The sequence below is a fragment of the Lethenteron reissneri genome, chromosome 29 (genome assembly GCF_015708825.2).
Source record: "Lethenteron reissneri isolate LAM-NWPU_2019-01 chromosome 29, ASM1570882v1, whole genome shotgun sequence".
NCBI classification, from domain to species: Eukaryota; Metazoa; Chordata; class Hyperoartia; order Petromyzontiformes; family Petromyzontidae; genus Lethenteron; species Lethenteron reissneri.
The window spans coordinates 11,432,939-11,450,907 of record NC_083807.1 but is presented as its reverse complement, the minus strand read 5'-3'; the positions used below and the strand labels follow the sequence as shown (position 1 = coordinate 11,450,907).

At 43.7% G+C, this 17,969-nt stretch overlaps 1 protein-coding gene across 1 annotated transcript in view; it reads left to right on the top strand.

Moving 5' to 3' along the window:
* Positions 1-1,172: 1,172 nt before the first annotated feature.
* The window catches only part of LOC133349241 (visinin-like protein 1), a 51,444-nt gene continuing 34,647 nt past the window's right edge, over positions 1,173-17,969 (top strand). The window contains exons 1-2 of the mRNA XM_061562568.1: positions 1,173-1,247; positions 1,508-1,615. The gene's annotated coding sequence lies outside the window, so the exon portion shown is untranslated. The remainder of the gene's footprint in view (positions 1,248-1,507; positions 1,616-17,969) is intronic.

Sequence of the window (17,969 nt, the reverse complement as noted above, 5' to 3'; positions counted from 1 at the left end):
AACGAGACCATTAACGGGAGGGGAGACCTCCCATTCTTGCCAGGTTTGTTGCCCGACTGTTTGCGCGCTGCCAAAGTCGATCAAGCCAGTTGATCTGATTGGAGAGAAAATGGCAACAGATATGTTGATAAGCAGCCATATCCGCGTGACGAAAAGTAATTAATGTAAGCGCACTTTTCTGCGTAATTATATTAACGAGCTGTACTGTTTGCGTCCGTCACGCGCCTATCGGTTGAAGGCCGCTGCACCATCTAAATGTAAGCGCACGCTGCTTGTTAATTGTTTAAATGAGATCCATCAGCGCTGTGCATCCAAGTGTGTATGCAATTCTACAGTGATGAGATTTAACGCTACATCCTGTGTGCCACGCATGGATAGAATTCATTCATCTTAAGAGGCTTCGTCTGTAGCTTTGCTCGGTATGTATGCCCTTCACTGAGCAAGTGAGTTTGGAGACACGTCTGTTCCATTCTCACCAACCACTCTGAAATGTGGGTGCCATTACCAATAATGTATTGTTATAAATGAAATACCCCGTATTTATTTGCGATGGTTTGCCAGAGCTACATTTATTCCCAGTAAAAATACCCAACCCCCCCCCCCCCCCATACAACGATGACTATTAACAATTCACACGTAAATACAGCTAATCAAGTCTCCGAAGCACCAACAAAAATAACCCTTGTATCTCAAAGAACTCTCGCACCCTCACCTGATTAAATCAAATCCACACTGGATTCGTATTAATTCCTCGCCGCCTCCCCGTGGATTTTGATCGCGACGCTCGCCCACGTCTCTGGGCTACCGCCCAGCGAAGTGCGGTGGCATTTGCCCTGGCAGCAACCGCTCCGAAATTTCCTCTAATAATGCGGGGATTTTTTGTTGTTATTGTTGTCTATGCTCGGTGAACATGCGGGGGAGGGGAGGGAATGAGGAAGCAGGAGGAGGAGGTGCTGCAGTGCACAATGAAAACTGCAGCCACTAAAAAAAAATCCCCTCCTCACCAGCCTCTCCCCTATCCGTTGTTTTTTTTTCGTGCCGTCCCGGGGCGTGACGTAAGCCGCTGGGCTGCGCTAAAGTGCCCTCTCCCTTCCCCTCCCTCCTTCCCTCCTCCTGCCTTTGGGTTATGTGCAGAGAGGCGAGAGAGGGAGAGAGACTGGTGGAGCTGGCGAGGTGTGGGAGTGCCTTTAGCTTGAATGTGAAACGCGTGCGCGCGTACCACCACCAACCAACCAGAAGTGCCCAAGGTAGAAATTTGCGCCGTCTCTTTCTGTGTCCCATCCCGCGCATCTCTTCACTGCCTCGTTAATGCTCCGTGTCTCTCTGCACCTTTCAAGTGCACTTCAAACAAAAACAAAAACAACATCAGCAGCAATTATCGCTACCGGAGAGAGCTTTCACTCAATTTGATATCATTTAATTTTCTATAAATTTCCTCGCAAGCTCACCCTCTCGCGCGTCGCTGACTCTCAATCCTTGCGTGGGAGAGGGCATCGACTTGCTGCAGGCGAGCCGGCGCTGGGTGATCGTGCCACTCCCGACTGCTGAACAACTCGGCTCCCATCGCCAATCATACCCGTGGGAAGAAGACACCGCGGCGCAATCAACAAGACCGGTAAGTTACAAACTACATGTTTACATCACGCACCGCGTGCTGCTGTATAAGCAGCGCGCTCCGACAGGAGTAAATATGCACAACTATGCACGTATTCCAGCATGCTGATTGCACAACGTGTATGCACTATTCGTATAAATCCATGAACCCAATGCGTGATAATAATTCGAATTAACGGCCCTTTGCCAATCCACTGGTGAATAATGACAGTGAGGCTTGTTTGACCATATTGCACCACGCTGGTCAGTGCCGGGTTGAGTTGAAGGAGGTGGTGGCCAGATGACATCGCACTCGCTTGTAATGTCATGGACGGGAATCCAACTCGGCTTGCGGGACTCTCATCGCAATGGCGCTCACCGCCGCACCACCGCTTCACCAACCCAATGCGCATGTTAGACGCAATCATAACTCAATGCAAAAATCAATCGTGGTGTATTCTTTTTGGAAGAAACCCCAAAAAGAGCAGGTAAGATGCATGTATATACATTCAGCATTTAACATGCAATATATGCAAATAGCATGTGAAGTAGCGTCAATATGTATCACTGGAGTGTGTTCATCACAATTGTGATTAACAACCGAATGAGAGCCTCTGGAATATATTTTTCAAGAGAGGGAGATCTGGGAAGAAGGTGGCAATTGAGAACATGTCAGGGTATCTGATACTGCATCGATAATTGTTTTGTGTGATGGGGAAAAAATCCCAACAAATGACCACGTACTGTGCTCATCTATTAATGTACATTGTGTAATCAATGTATGTATACGTTTGTATACAAAACAATCATGCACGTATACCCTCTTCACATGGAACATACATTATTAGACAGTGATCTGCAGTTTATTACAATATGCGTACATACGTATGTGCGTGCGTGCATTTGTACATGTGTTCAAATGTATATAAATATACATTTGTGTTGTTGTTGTTGTTGCCTTTCCCCTCCGCCCCTAAGGCTGCAGCGTTGCGTTGCGATGTATGCAATATGCCCTGCTCGACGAGCAGAGGTAAAAAAAAATTTAAGTGACAACCGCTGGCACTGGGTGGGCAAATGCTTCAGTGAGCTGAAGTGTCCACACATCGATGTCCCGAAAAATCCACCGCGTTCCGCGCGCACACAAAAAAAAGGTGGCAAGGCGAGGTCTTTAACGAAGGCGATTACTGGGAGTTTATAACGAGAGCGAAACCTCCCGTGATGCCACGGAATATCCAGGGATAATTATTAACAAGCGAGCACGCAAGGGGGCCTCGTTGCATTTAAAGGGCTGTGAGGACGGTGGCGTTAACTGCTGCTGCTGGTAGTGGCATAAAGCCTCATTAAACAGGTGGGCACGCGGTGGGTGGGGTGTGAAATACCACATAAAGACAAACATGTTCCCTGCAGTCACAACAGGATGTTGGGCCAAGTGCTGTTTGCGAGCACCTATTAAGGTTGGCACGGCACACGAGGGGTTGGATGGACAAAACCGCTCGCGGGCCGCCTTTGTATCGTCTGTGTTGATGCTTGCACACCGCACCAGGTGCCGAGTCGACCGAGGTTAAGGCCGACGACCGCGCTCAAATATTCGCCACGGTTATTTTACCGTGAGCTGGAATTGAACGTGACCACCGGTGTCGTGTACATGTGTTCATATAGTCCTGTACTGGCCCTTTGTCACTCCACTGCTCGATGTAGGACGCTCCCCACGCCTGTGCAGGTCGCGAGGGTGATTTTTGTTTTACCGTAGTCGATGACCATGCTGGCTTGTGCGGGTTTGTGAAAGGCGGGGGAGCAAAGACGCAGAAGCATAGAAGTACTGTGCAACAACGGGCTTCCCTGCACTGCCCTCTACTGCCCACCACGTACGGCCCAGCCTGCAAGCCCTACGGCAAACTGTTTGTGCATGGCGAGCACCCATCCAGGCACTATCAAGGCTAAATACCTGCTTAGCTTCCAAAATCGCGTGAGCAGATCCCGGGTGATTTAGCCACGGGCGCACGTGGCTTATACATGTCGAACGCATGCACGGCTATAATAAACACATAGGTGTAATATCTACCAACATTGTGCATATCCAGAGCACAATTATTCATAGCCAGACAATAAAACACACACGTGTATCATCTAACGTGTATCATGCATATTAAATTAGATGTATTCATGAAATGGCAAAGTCTTCCTTTCCACTCATTAAAATGTGGTGACATTGATTTAACGACTGTATTTTTCTTCTTGGTTCTTTCGGTAAAGTCACGTAGAAGGGAAGTAATAAAATAATAAAAATAAAACATAATAAAATAAAATAATTCTCACGACGTTTCGGCTACAACGCAAGCAGCCGTCTTCAGGTGAAGAATGAGACACTACCATTCTTCACCTGAAGACGGCTGCTTGCGTTGTAGCCGAAACGTCGTGAGAATTATTTTATTTTATTATGTTTTATTTTTATTATTTTATTACTTCCCTTCTACGTGACTTTACCGAAAGAACCAAGAAGATGAATCCCTGCAGTCACGAAAGCTTTAAATCGAAATTTGACTGTATTTTTATTCACCTAGCACTTTATACATTCAGTGAAGCACCGACTTTAAACTTTACTCATACAACACTTGTGTACTTACGATTGCATACATATTCAACATATACGTTCCATATAAATGTGATCAGCCTAAATCATGTACCTTGTATAATGGTTACTGATAACTGTGTAAAAACATGCTCATATATATAAAGACCAATATCTATAAAATCTAGAGACCAATGAATGAACACATACTGTACTATATATTATATGCACGCACTTATAAAAGACACACACCTAATCGTGCATACATAGTGGATGACTAAATCTTATACGCAGTGGCTGTAAAACACTTCCATGGCCCATTCCTATAAACACAAACCTACCTACATAGGCATGCGCATTTATAAATACATGCCTTTCCAGCTTGGTTACCGTATGGTCAAATAGCTCCTCATAATCCACACTGCGTGGCGAGACCTCGTGAAGCAGTGGATTGTCAAAGGGCTTGCTGTGCGTTCACACACACGCAGACGTGCACACTGACTCGTAAACGCACTCACGTGAAAAATTTACAGCTCCCTTTCAATCCACTGCCCTTCGTGCCCCCTCGGGCACGCGGGGGTTGCTTGACCTTACTTCACCAAACTGGTCAATGCGGGGGTTGGTGAAGGTTGGGGAGCTGGTGGCCAGGACCAGTTCCGATATCATTAGCCACACATAGACAATGAGTGTTCCCTTTCATCCTGCGTGTATACACTATTGAAGCAAGTGGCGTTAGTGAGAGCTCTAGTGATGAACTGGCAGGACGAGGTGGGACCACCACGCGATTGTTGTCCAGTGCCAGGTACTAATTTTGAGGCTGAGTCAACCGACAGGATGCTCAGTCCAGGCTCAATTGATTTATGTCACACACACACAGACAACGATTTCCCCATGTAGACATATAGATAGACCTACGAACCGTGGTGGCAGGTGCTGGTAGTCGGCACTCAAGCATGCCAGCACGGGACATGAGCAGGTGGTGTGGCCAGAACCATTCCAGTGCTGATGTTTATACACCGTAGTAGGCATTAATTTGAGTCAACTTGGGGCAGGCCCAGGACCAGATCAGATAATCACCACTGACGTTAACCATGACTGGGAATCGAACACAGGTTTCACACTCTTAGGTTTTTTCGGTAAAGTCACCGAAAAAACCTAAGAGTATGAATCCTTGCAGTCACGAAAGCTTTCAATCTAGAACGAACACAGGTCACCAGGTTCGTAGCGCAAGTTCGCTAACCACTCCGCCACCGCTCCCCACACTATTACAAAAAACAAAGACAAAATTCCCCCGTATAGCTGCAATAGACTGTTGGGCCAAGTGATGTCAGCGAGCACACTATTACACACACACACGTACCTTCATGCGCATCTATAAAGACACGCCCCTTTGTCAGTTTCTTGGCGAGCTCTTTTATTCTTGCAAATGCCAGTGAAGAGAGGCTGGTGTGGTGGGGCCAGCAACACAACCAGTTGCCAATTTCTCTCCATGACTGGCATCAATGCTAATTTTAGGCTGAGTCCACCTAGGGGAAGCCCATACAAGGGCGAGTGATTAATATGGATTGCTGCTAATGTGTTAGACTGGGAGTCAAACCAAGGTTTGTGTATTTATGGCCGATCAGCATTAACCCTGCATGCTCAACACGCTATAAACGCACTTCCTTATTAATATTTTCACACCACGTACATATTTATAGATACAAATACGCACACGAACACAGATGCACCATTGTTCGTAGCCAGAGTGTATTAAAGCCGGGTGCAGCAGCTGCAGTCCCTGTGTTTGTAGCGGCCGATAACCATTGCAGCTTAACCATTGCTACAGTCTACATTATAGACTGCCAGTACACTCACCAAACTTAATAACCAGGCTACAGTCCATATTATAGATTGCCAGTACACTCACTCCGATTAAGAACCAGGCTACAGTCTATATTAGTGTTTTTTTATTTTTTTTTTATTTTTATTCACTTTTTTTTTTTATCTACGTGGCTTTACCGAAAGAACCAAACAATTTGTAGCAGCCGGTTTCCAGCGCTATAGAACGTGCTGCCCATGTGGCTGCGACAGCATTGACTTGCTGCTGAAGGATGGATTCTGTTGCTCGCCTACGAACTCCTACAACTGTCGATTTTCTTCAATAACATCGCTTGCAATTGCATTTCACGCATATCCTTGTCCGTTTACATAATTGGTCCAATCGTCACCCTATATTCGTATAATTAATATGTAGATTGATTTGTCATTGCTGCTGTGAACATCTAAAGAATAATCTGTCCGCACTGAGAATGTATTATTTGACATTGATTCATGTTTGTGCAGAATTTTAGATTTCTCATGTGATACCATTGTTTGTTTGTACTGATTTCTATTTGTTTAATTGTTGTGTTTTATTTGCTTTTTGCCCCTGTCATTTTGGAGGCGAAGCTCACTCTTGCAAATGAGACTATCCTGGTGTCTTGAGATCTCACCTGGTAAAACAAAATAAGCTTGAAACTTGAAACGACCAACACTAATGCAGAACAACCTGAATTTTTATCAATTGTATTCAAAATATAAAGGTGAAGATGGGCAGATATTATGTCAGCGGATAGAAAGCGTTAGCGACGTGTGATGGCAACCAACGGATTCCTGGCACGTGGCAGGGTCAAACACTGTGAGAATTGGCGTTTGGAAGAAAAAAAAATATGAATTTAAAGAAATGCAAAGTATAAACGAGGAGTTCTGTGTTGTGTGCGGTACGGCATTCCGTGTTTTTTTATGAATATGTGTGACCAGGAGCACAATCATCACGATCATCACCAGCCATGGTTTATCCACTGCTAGATCTAGGCCTCCCCAAACCATCACCATCTCTCAAAATCAGGTCATACATTCGAGTCCAGGTCAAGGGGTCGACTCAGCCCATCATCCCGTCAGGGTCATAAAATTGATACCATTTTGTAGAGGGTCAAAAAGCGCTTATTGCATTGTGAGGCATGTGTCAGGAAGTTTGAAGGGCATTATAAACTGCAATATGATCATGCAGTTTATGACAAAGATGTCATATTAGAGACTTGTCCCCACTGGTTTTGGTCAGCCACTGCTAATAAGCCCCGCGCATTGATCGCTTGAGTTCAGGAACACTACTTCACTAATATTTAAACAGCCAGCGATTCATTAGCCAGAGAACTGAGGGGTGTTGGTGAAATATTCATCATGGGACCTCCTTTGCCAGTACCAAAATATACTAATAGGGTTTTTCCCCTTTTTTCTGGCAACAAAACTGACACCTTTTGCAAGGAATCATGCTTACATTAACCACAATACTTGCAGTCAAATGCAAAAAAAACAATACTCTGATAATGTATGCATTGTCTTTGAAACTGATTGGTCCACACCAGAGACAGCTTTCTTTAGAGCCTAGTCTCATATGGTGTTTGACCAGATGACGCCTTTTAGTATATTCAGGAACACTACTTCACTAATATTTAAACAGCCAGCGATTCATTAGCCAGAGAATTGAGGGGTTTTGGTGAAATATTCATGCGTATTGGCGCCTCACGCATGGTGGGCGAACTCGCTAAATTACCGCCGAGTCGTTATGGCGGGCAGTGTAGGTTGGTGTGTCGCTCTCCGCGCTGACATTGATCCAAATGCACGTGTGTTCCCCGTGCCTCCCAACACGGCTTGTTCAATTCATCATCAACGTCCCGCCGCCAGCAGCCGCTGCCGTTGTTTTGACACTACATTTACCCAACCTCTGAGAATTCCAATTCGTGATGGTAGCTGAGAGGGCAACTGCTGAGACTCGGCTAATTTTAGCACTGGGTGAGAGACCCCCCCTCTCCCTTTGTTATTTAGTGTTAAAGACAGCATCTAGCATCCCACCTTTGTCTGTCTCTCCCTCGGAACACCGGTCACCACAACCGCTTAATCCCCCCAAACTCGCATTTGATCGAGCCCTGTGATGTGGCAGCAATCTTAAATTACGTTGGTGCTTGGAATTATTGATGTAAAAATAAAATTCCCAGCAGACACCCCTGTGTTTTTATGTATTATTCTCTATACAAAGTGGTGCTTTTCAGCGATCGGTCTTGTTTGTTTAAAGTGCAGAAAATGCAACTGGAATGAAAATCAATCACTGTCCCTTATTTCACCCGGTCAGAGAAATTGAGATGTATTGCACGTTTATCAACAGAGGCCCCTGTGACCAGAGATTCATAGGGACTGATACGTGTGGAATACTATATATTCTTGCGAGGTGTTTTCAGATGTTCTGTGACACAAACACCATGTAAAATGGTGGACAATTTATATTATGATTGCCAGTTAATACTAACAATAATGACAAGAACCAATATAACTCCAAAAATCATGATGGATATCATTATCATCAAATGTTATTATCTGAAAGTCATTTGTTGAATACAACTGAATGTCCGTTATGTAATCGGGTAGGAGATCATTATGATTCATGATTTATTTTGCATTTTTATTCATGTGTGTTGAGGTGAATGCTATCTCAGACCGTAGGCCAGACCACGTGGTATTTTTACCACTCCTTGAATGTCAAGTCCTACCATCAGGGAATCACAAATGTGAACAAATTCAAGGGTTTGAGGTAAATTATTGCCTGAGGGCATCCACCTGCTTTGCAATTCCTCGCTTTATATTTTAATAATGTGGGCGTTTAAAAATAAATCGCCAATTATATCAAAATTGTGCCACTGGCATCCAAATACAACGAATTTTCATCTCGCGGAACCATAATAATCACAGAGTTGCACGACCCATTAATAAGTGAGCTGTGAGTAACATCACTGGCCTGAGTCTGACATTCGTTAAAGATCTGGCTTACCACCTCCCATAAACTATGCTATAAAATCGTTGGTGCAGATGGGTGGGTACCTCGGAGCCAAGCAAGGGAAAATTGAGTGTAAAACATAATTTATAGGAGTTGCTTTTTTGTGCATTTGTTGAAAGCCAGGCAGAGACTATCAACATACCACACGGAGGAATCTCATGTACTTTACATGGCAATGGAGAAGATTGTTCGACACGTAAAGCTGGCATATTGCTCTTGAAGGACACGTTTTTCTTTTTAAACGAAGAAAAATAATTTGTTGAAAATGTTCTCGAAAAGCAATTGCGATAGCAAAGTTCTTTCGTTACAAACTTCTGTCCTTGCCACGGCACCAATTCTCGTTGACATTTCCTTGGCCAAAAAAACCCCACAAACTCATTGAGGGTCGTCTTGAGAGCCGTGACAGCACACTGACGTCAATGCAAGATGTAATAAATTCAGAGATCTCAGAATGCAGTGCACATCAAAGGGATGCACCTGGGAGGTTAATGTAGGTCATAAATTGCAAATAAATAAGGATAGGCCACTCAACCTCTTTTCCTACATTTAATGAGCTGCCTGGATGGGCTGTAAGGTGCATTTGCAAGTTCATCAGCGGTGTGAATCATGCATATGCAAATGTAGGCTTCAATGTTATATATCCACAATGCATTGCCACATTTTAATTATTTTACACACACTACGTTGGGGCACTTTTGGATTGAACATGTTCATATGTCTATTTGCAGTTTATTTTTTTACAATTAAACCACGTAACAGGGGTTACATTATTTAAAGTGTAGCTTCAATCACATGGCTCATGAAGGCCAATATCCAAAGCCTGACACTTGAATCCAGGGAGATTCTGAATGACTACTTTTACATCATTATCATACATGGTCTATCCACTGGTAGAGGAAGGCCTCATACCGTTACCGTCCCACATGGTCCCAGAAGCCAAAGTCCATCTCTCTCCTGCACAAGCTGATTTCAACATTTCGTTTCTGCAGTAGATGTACTCCATGCCGTGTTCCCTCCTTTGGTTCGGACGTTATGACATCACTCTATAAGATCTGTGCACGTGATGTACAATGTCCCGTGGCCAATTAACGCATGTATATCTTATTATTAAGAAGCCACTGGACCTAGACACTTTTAAATATAGATAGAAAACTCATTTCTTTAGAACTGCTTTTTGTCTTTAGTTTGTTGTCCTTCCCCCGCACCTCCGATTAGCACTGTTGGCTACGTACGGTGTGAAAGAAGTTCAACATACATGTGGCCCGCCAAAAATTAGATTTAAAGATCCTGTACTAGAACTACATACGACATATGATCATGAGATGACTAGCTAGGTGACCCACATGACAGATATGGTGTCGCCTGTTCGAGCATTGAGTGGGCACTAGTCGACTTGAGTTGACTCAATCGCGGGTGGATAAATATAGGTTTTGGTGTGCGTTACATTTGATGGATACAACCCAAATGCCAGTGCCTATATGTAAATATAAAGGTACAGCTCTGCATTTGCTCGCACATACCACAGCTATCAGAACTTCCACTAGAAGGAGCTCGAGAGAGCCGCCGTCGAGGGTATTTCGGTCTACTCTTCCACACTGGCCAGATGCCTTGGAAGATGTGGGAATACCCACACTTTACCCCACCACACGAGCCTAGCCGATTGATTATCTGTGGTACGGTGTACCCATTTATACTGCTGGGTAATGACTATACATGATCAATGGCCATAATTTAAATATTAATTGGTTTAGTGATTGATTTGATCGAGGCCATTATTGACAAGCCTCGTTACCCAGATAGGCTCAGGTGGAACAACACACACCCATCTGCGTGGCTGAAGTGAACACAGCCCAGTGGTATATACAGCACGAAGGGTATCGGGCAAAGAACCATGACATGATTTTCAGGTCGAGTCACATTGACATCTGGTTGTGATCTTGGACAGATAATTTTGGACGAGATGCCAAGAGTACGTTTGAAATTAAATTTGATAGATATATTTTGTTAAACTAAAAGGGCATAAACTAGCTTAATGAAGAGGTGTGCCAGACTAAGAGAAGACAAAGGTTTCGTTTTTTTTTAAACAATCTCGTGCATCCCAATAAATGTGTGCAATTTATATTCCCGCACCCTGCACACACACACAGCATTCACGATGATCGTTTTCAAGCCACTAATATGAAGAACGTGCCTTTACGGAAACCAAAGTGGACGTGCAGTGAGAACTATTAAATGTATATCCTACCCACAAGCCACGCTTGCCTTAGATAAACAAGATTCCATATGGGTCTTTTGCTACAAAATCAGTAGAACGAATGCCAATCTATAGCCAACTGATCCCTGCAACTGAACATTTATATCTTCATGCCAGCAACAATTGTCTATACATTGAAAGGTTGCATACAGTTTGTTGGGAAGTTTTATGAAAATACTTTCGATTATGAACTTCTATAGCAACTTATGCAACAAACAAAAAATCCCTCTGCATATTCATGACTAACACTGCTTTGAGCAGAACTATTATAATAGGCCACGTATCGCCGTGTCAGCAAATAGAGAGGTCACAGGATAGTCAAGGAGGTGCCATTGATCCATGACATCCAGAGGTCGCAACCGGGTACCCGATACCCGTACCCTACCCGATACCCGGCTACCCGTACCCGGCCGGGTACGGGTACCCGTTTGCGACCCTGGTGTGGCTGGGTACGGGTACGGGTAGGCCGTGAGTCACTGGTGAGTAACTGTTTGTCACTCATTTCCCAACGTCTTGTTTCTTCTCACAATTCAAGTTCCTAGAATCAACCCACCCACGCCTGCAACATGGCTTCATCCCAGATGTCGCAATCGGTTACCCGATACCCGTACCCGGCCGGGTACGGGGGTAGGGTACAGGTACGGCCGGGTATGGGTACGGGTACCCGTTTGCAACCCTGGTGCGGCCGGGTACGGGTAAGGAATCAAAACCCGTTTGCGACCTCTGATGACATCACATTTTATCCACTTTTCCTTTTTAAGGCAGTTTTATTATTCAATATTTTCAGGGGGGTGAGGGGTTGGTTGCTATTGTACTACTTTTTTTACCAGGTAAGGCCCCATTGAACTCTTTTTCAGAAGCGATCTGGCTATCGCGAATCATAGCTCAACTAAGTCGCTTATCATCACGTGGAAATTTATAGCAGCCAAATCTTATAAAAGCATGATTCTAAATGTGGAGGGGAAACCCGGAAGACCCGGAGAAGAATCCACACGAGCACGGGGGCAACATGCCAACTCCACATACACAGCAGGCGTCAGGGTCGGGGTCGAACCCACCGCTACCAATACAGCATCACCAAATAAATTAGTTGTATTTTTCGATTTAAAGCTTTCGTGACTGCAGAGATTCATCTTCTTGGTTCTTTCGGTAAAGTCACGGAGAAAGAAAAACATTTTTTTATTATGTTTTATTTTTATTCTTTTATTATTTCCCTTCTACGTGACTTTACTGAAAGAACCAAGAAGAGAAATTAGTTGTATTTATTACACCTTCAATCTTGTTGTTTGTTGTTGACCACTTTGCATTTTGGATATCAGGGCCTGTGCCTGACAACCTGTGCTAATAAAAAGAATCATGGGGCAGCAGCAGTATTTGAGTACAGTGCTCAGTTTAGAATCAGAATCTCTTATTTAGACTGGAGGAATTCGATGAGCTATGAAGCTTTTTGTCACAGATGGGGGTGGGGGGGGGAGTTCCTCAATATGGTGATAGGAACACAGGGAACAGTAACAACCAATGTCCAGAACTTAAACAATATCAATAATAATGATAATCATCCAGCCAATTCACAATGACTGAATACCCAGTACCTCTGGAATGCCCTGCAAGGATGCACAGATAACAGGCGTGTAATGATTCACTGATTCAAATCGATTCTCATTCTTATGCTACACGCATCAAACAATGCCCTTGAGAATTGCTCATTTACGGTTTATGCATATTATGGGCTGTTTTTACATGCAGTTATTTAGGCTACTGGATTAAACAGAGTTTTTTTTATTTTAAAAAAATACAAGAGGCAGGACAAATTAGAAGCGGTGCAAACAAGACAGCAACACTCATCTTCATCATCCATTTCTCGAGTGAAAGAAAGATCTCCCCAAGCCACCACCATCTGCCACGATCCTGCAGGGCCCATGAAGGAGACAGCCAAAATGAGACCAAAAAATTATCAATTCTTGAGAAGAATGTTGACCCTGATGACGATGCATCATTATCATAATTACAGAGGTCGGTGATCAAAACACCAACATCTTCATCTTATTTGTGATATCGCCAAATAAGATGATGTTTCTGCCTGTGATATAAACAAGGGCAGGATGGATAATTTGGTTTGTGTGACCCACGGATGACACAAGGGGAGTCATAAGACCAGTATTGTACTCCAGAGGAAGGCCTAATGTTTAATAGTTGATGCGTCATGTGCCGTATTTATGACGCGTAGGATCATCAGCAGCAGCAATTGTCGATCCACTGTTGGATGAAGGCCTCCTAAGCCACTACAATCACTCACGATCCTGCGATGTAACTGTCGCTCGTGGCCCTGGGATGCGGTAATCCACTTAGCACCGGCATACAAGCTGATTTCATCTCTCCATAACAAATACTGAATGTTATAATAACATTTTATCCGGTAAAATATGTCGTGTATCAAAACTTTTAAGAGGCCCCTGCACTGGCACGTGTGGCCGGAAGTGTTTTGGATGTGGGCAGAAACTGGAGAGCCCAAAAGATAGCCCAAACATACGGTCCACGCAGACAGGTTCGCTGCCAACATCCCGAATATCTCGCAACCCAACACGCCTAGGAGTGTGCCCAACCGATGCGATCCACAAATAAGTATAACCCGTAAAAACAAAGTTTTTCACTATAAATCCTTTATATGCGTGGCGGCTAGAATCCTCTCGTCCTCTGGCTTGAGATGGCTGCCACCTATGGGTCAGATGATTGCATTGCACCATTAAGCAATTGGTAATTAAATATAATATTTTTGTCCTAAAAAGTGTAAAAATTTGGAGAAAAAAATTTCACGAACATTAATTGTCACGCACAACGAGTCTGTGTGTAAAATGTCAGCTCGATTGGATCACGGGAAGTGGGTTAAAAAACGACCGAAAGATGTGCACGGTCCTAAGCAAGCAAGCGAACTTAATATAAAAGATTTAAAAACCATGGCCCGATGCCCCGCGCGTACCATGGCAATATTCTATAACAAGCACACGGGGACGAGGATGCTGCGTGCATCGCCGTGTACGCTCGCCCCCAAACGAACGACGGTTTTCAGTTTCAGTTTCATTTATTAGGTATAGCCCTGTGAGCCAAACGGCTCTTGAATCGGGTGCAACCGCAACAAACAAAAAAACATGAACAAGAAAACATCTTAAAGTGACTATGCGCAAACAGAAAAATCCAGGAAAAAACTGCAGTATCCCAGAAAAAAAAGCACCGTACACCAACGCTGTGCAGAAATCCCAGTGGGATGGAAGTTAAACAACAACAACAACCACAAGACAACTTAGATTAAAGCCATCATTCTAACTACGTAATACAACAAACAGACATGGCCAAACCAAAAAACTTTTCGAAATCACCAAAATAAAGCCATAAGCAATGTAACAGTGATCATAGGAACTGTGACCGGAATTTCACAATAAACGACATAAACAACATGTACCACCAAACCCAAGGCACGAGCCTTGCAAGAAAGCCGTCGTGAGCGCAGAGTGAAATGCACCCCCGCCGCAGAAGTTGGTACGCTCGTGCCGATGTTCCCTGTTTCTCATTGACGGTTGTGATAATTATCAAACATGTATACAATTACACACGCACGCACAGTTAAGCGTTACAGAGGAAGGCAATGCATGTTAACGTTTGAGTGCCTTTCCAAAACAACGTTTTCCAGAAATGCCGTGAAAGAAGGGGAGAAATATTTCATATTTCTAAAAAATATTTTTTTTACAGTAAAAAAACAATTTATTGGTTACCGCCTCTTTCATATTTAATCTTTCCTTTCATCTCACTGCGAAAAATGACATTTACATGAAGTAAAAATGTCATGAGAATATCGCATCGAAAGCTGCTTGATCCGCAGAAGGAGAGTACACGCTTTGCAAGATCATCGCTGCCACCTTGCATGAGCATTACAATTCCGTCTGTTGTCGTGCGTGTGTGTGACGTATATTAATATCCTCTGTGCGTGCGTGTGTGTGGCGATATACGGGGGGGGGGGGGAAACATTTGTACCCAAAGTCGCTGTAACCACCATAAAGAAATAAGCGAGCAAGCGAAGAGCAATTAGGGAGCATTGTACAGGATGCATCACATGCCCCTAGAGTAAAACACGATTTGCACAAAACAGATTTTATCTTTCAAATGAGACATTGAGGCACAATGAGAGCTGTGAGCCCAGGCTTATTAATGGACATGACATTTAAGATTGGCATGTGTGTCCCCGCTGCGCATTGTTAATCCTCGCCATATTTGAAGCTGTCTTATCTTAATTTGGTAGATAAATTGTGTTTTTCTTTGGCACTGCCATCATCACCGACTGTTTGCACATGCGCGTGTAGTTTTTAATTGTGTTCAATTCGGTGAGACGGAAACGCGAATAAAACCAAAATCATGCTGCTATGCGCGTAAATCTCATTGGATCTTGTGAAGTAAAACAGCATTGAGCCCTGTTGAGTACTTGAATGGGTGACCACTCCTCAGGACTTTCCAGGTGTTGTCGGCATGGGGCTGCAAGGTGTGGCCATGAGATGGCAATGCTGAGCGTCGCCCCTCGTTTCCCGTGGTGGGTTTTCTCTCACACACGACATGCCATTGCAGGGCCACTTCTGAAGGCCAGTCTTGAGACTCAGTCAGGTTTATCCTGGAAAATAATTGGCATGTATTATTACACGCGTGTGAATGTGCGTGCACGTGTTTCTTGTTGGGTATGTTTGGGGTACTGTGGTGACGAGATGTTAACTACCTCGCCTGGTATACAGGGAGTCGTAGGTTCGACCCCGACTCTCACGTCTGTATATTTGGAGCTTGCATGTTCTCCCCATGGTCACGTGGAATTTTCTCCAAGTCCTCCGGTTTTTTCCTCCACATTTAGAAACACGCGTTTAGAGTATTTGGCCGCTTGAAAACGCCACGCGATAAGCCACTTTGCTGGGCTATCATTTGTGGCCAGGTCGCTTCTGAAACACGCTATATAGCTCCGTGGAACTTACCTGGTAAATAAAAAATAGTTGATTTATTTTATGTTTTGAGGTTAAGGTAGGGAGGTGGCACGGGATGAGTGGATTGACTTCGACAAATTCATATTGGTGAAGCAAAGATTCTAACCCAGCAATTCAACGTTGCCAGTTGACTGCTCCGACAAGGGCAAAGCAATATCCCTCCTGAGCCACTGCAGCCTACCTCTCGCAGCGATGTTTGTGCCCTCGGCTTAATTAAAAGCGGTAGACGAGTGCCACGAGTGGAATAACACGATCCACGAGCTTCCTGGTGCCAGCTAAAAGGTGTAAGAGAATTCCGTTGAGTGAAATGCACTAAAATGGCATCCCCTGCATCCAGTAATATATTTTTGTACCAGTTTAATCACTCCGATGCTCGAGGCTCACAGTGGGGTCATATTTTTCCGTGTTATCGGGTTCGCTGTGAGAATTACGCCGTCAGACTGAAATTGCTGAGACTCAGGAGTGCCTCGCTCTGTTGTGCGTGCTCTCCTATGTCCTAAATCACGGATGATACACGTGCAAGAACTTCACCGTTTAGATTTCTGGACGTACATATGTGTGGAACTACTGGGCATCTGTGAAAAAGAGCTTTATAGCGCATCTGATTCCTCCTGTATAAATGCATATTCTGATTCTGATCATTGTCCCATAACATGTGTCCGAATTAACCATAATAGAGGTGTTTTGGTTAGATCGCGTAATATAAATATCTGTTAAACCCGCCACCACCCGACACAGCCAATGAGTAAGGTTTGTCACATATACAAAACATGCCAATTCGTTACTAGTTTGGGTGGTGGTGGGTTTAACCTCTATAATTATGGATAATGTTGGTCACAAAAGCCTACATGTTAAATTGTCCGATTTAAGTACGCAAGTTAATTGATCGCATATGTAAATAAAGCAAATATTTGTTGACATGACTATAGCCCAACAAATTATGCTTGAAATAATTAAACAAGCTGTACATGTGTGGTATGTTGTATTTTTGTTCGTTGTTGGAAAGCATACAAAAAAGAATGTAGTGTATTATTCATGTCCTGAGTTGTTTTGTTATGAATTATTTATCTTGCCTGCGAGGCATGTAAGGAAATAACAAAAAATGTGGAAAAAGTGAACAATCTTAGCAAAACGTGAAATATGATTTGCTTAAAAGCGCCGGGTAGACTTTGGTATGCAACCTCAACACGGTGTAACCTTCATAAAAATGTCAGAGATCATTACACATTATTATTATCAATCAATACATTTTAATGCTGAGAACGACGCAGTAGCCAGGCTACACAGCTTTGCAGGAAGAAAAACAATTGCATGTAATTTAATTTCAGAATTTGTGAAATTATGTTTCTAATTTGAGATTTTTGGGAGAACATTCGAAAATAATGGCCTACTCTTGTGACTCTCACAGGGTCTAGAATATAAATTCCAAAGTAAATGCTGCATTATGATAATTAAATAACAATAGGCCATGACAATTGGATCCATGATGGCCACGTCGGGACCTTGCGCCTTCAGCACTGAGCCTGGGTTTGAACCCAACGAGATTTTTAAGTGGAGCAAGTTGATGCTCGTTAAAGCCTGTTCCACCAATTACTACTTAAAGCATGACAAGAAAAACCTCTATTCATATTCGTTATTCTCAATCAGCCTAGCACATTTCAGGGTGTTACATTTTGCATACGCGTTGAATCA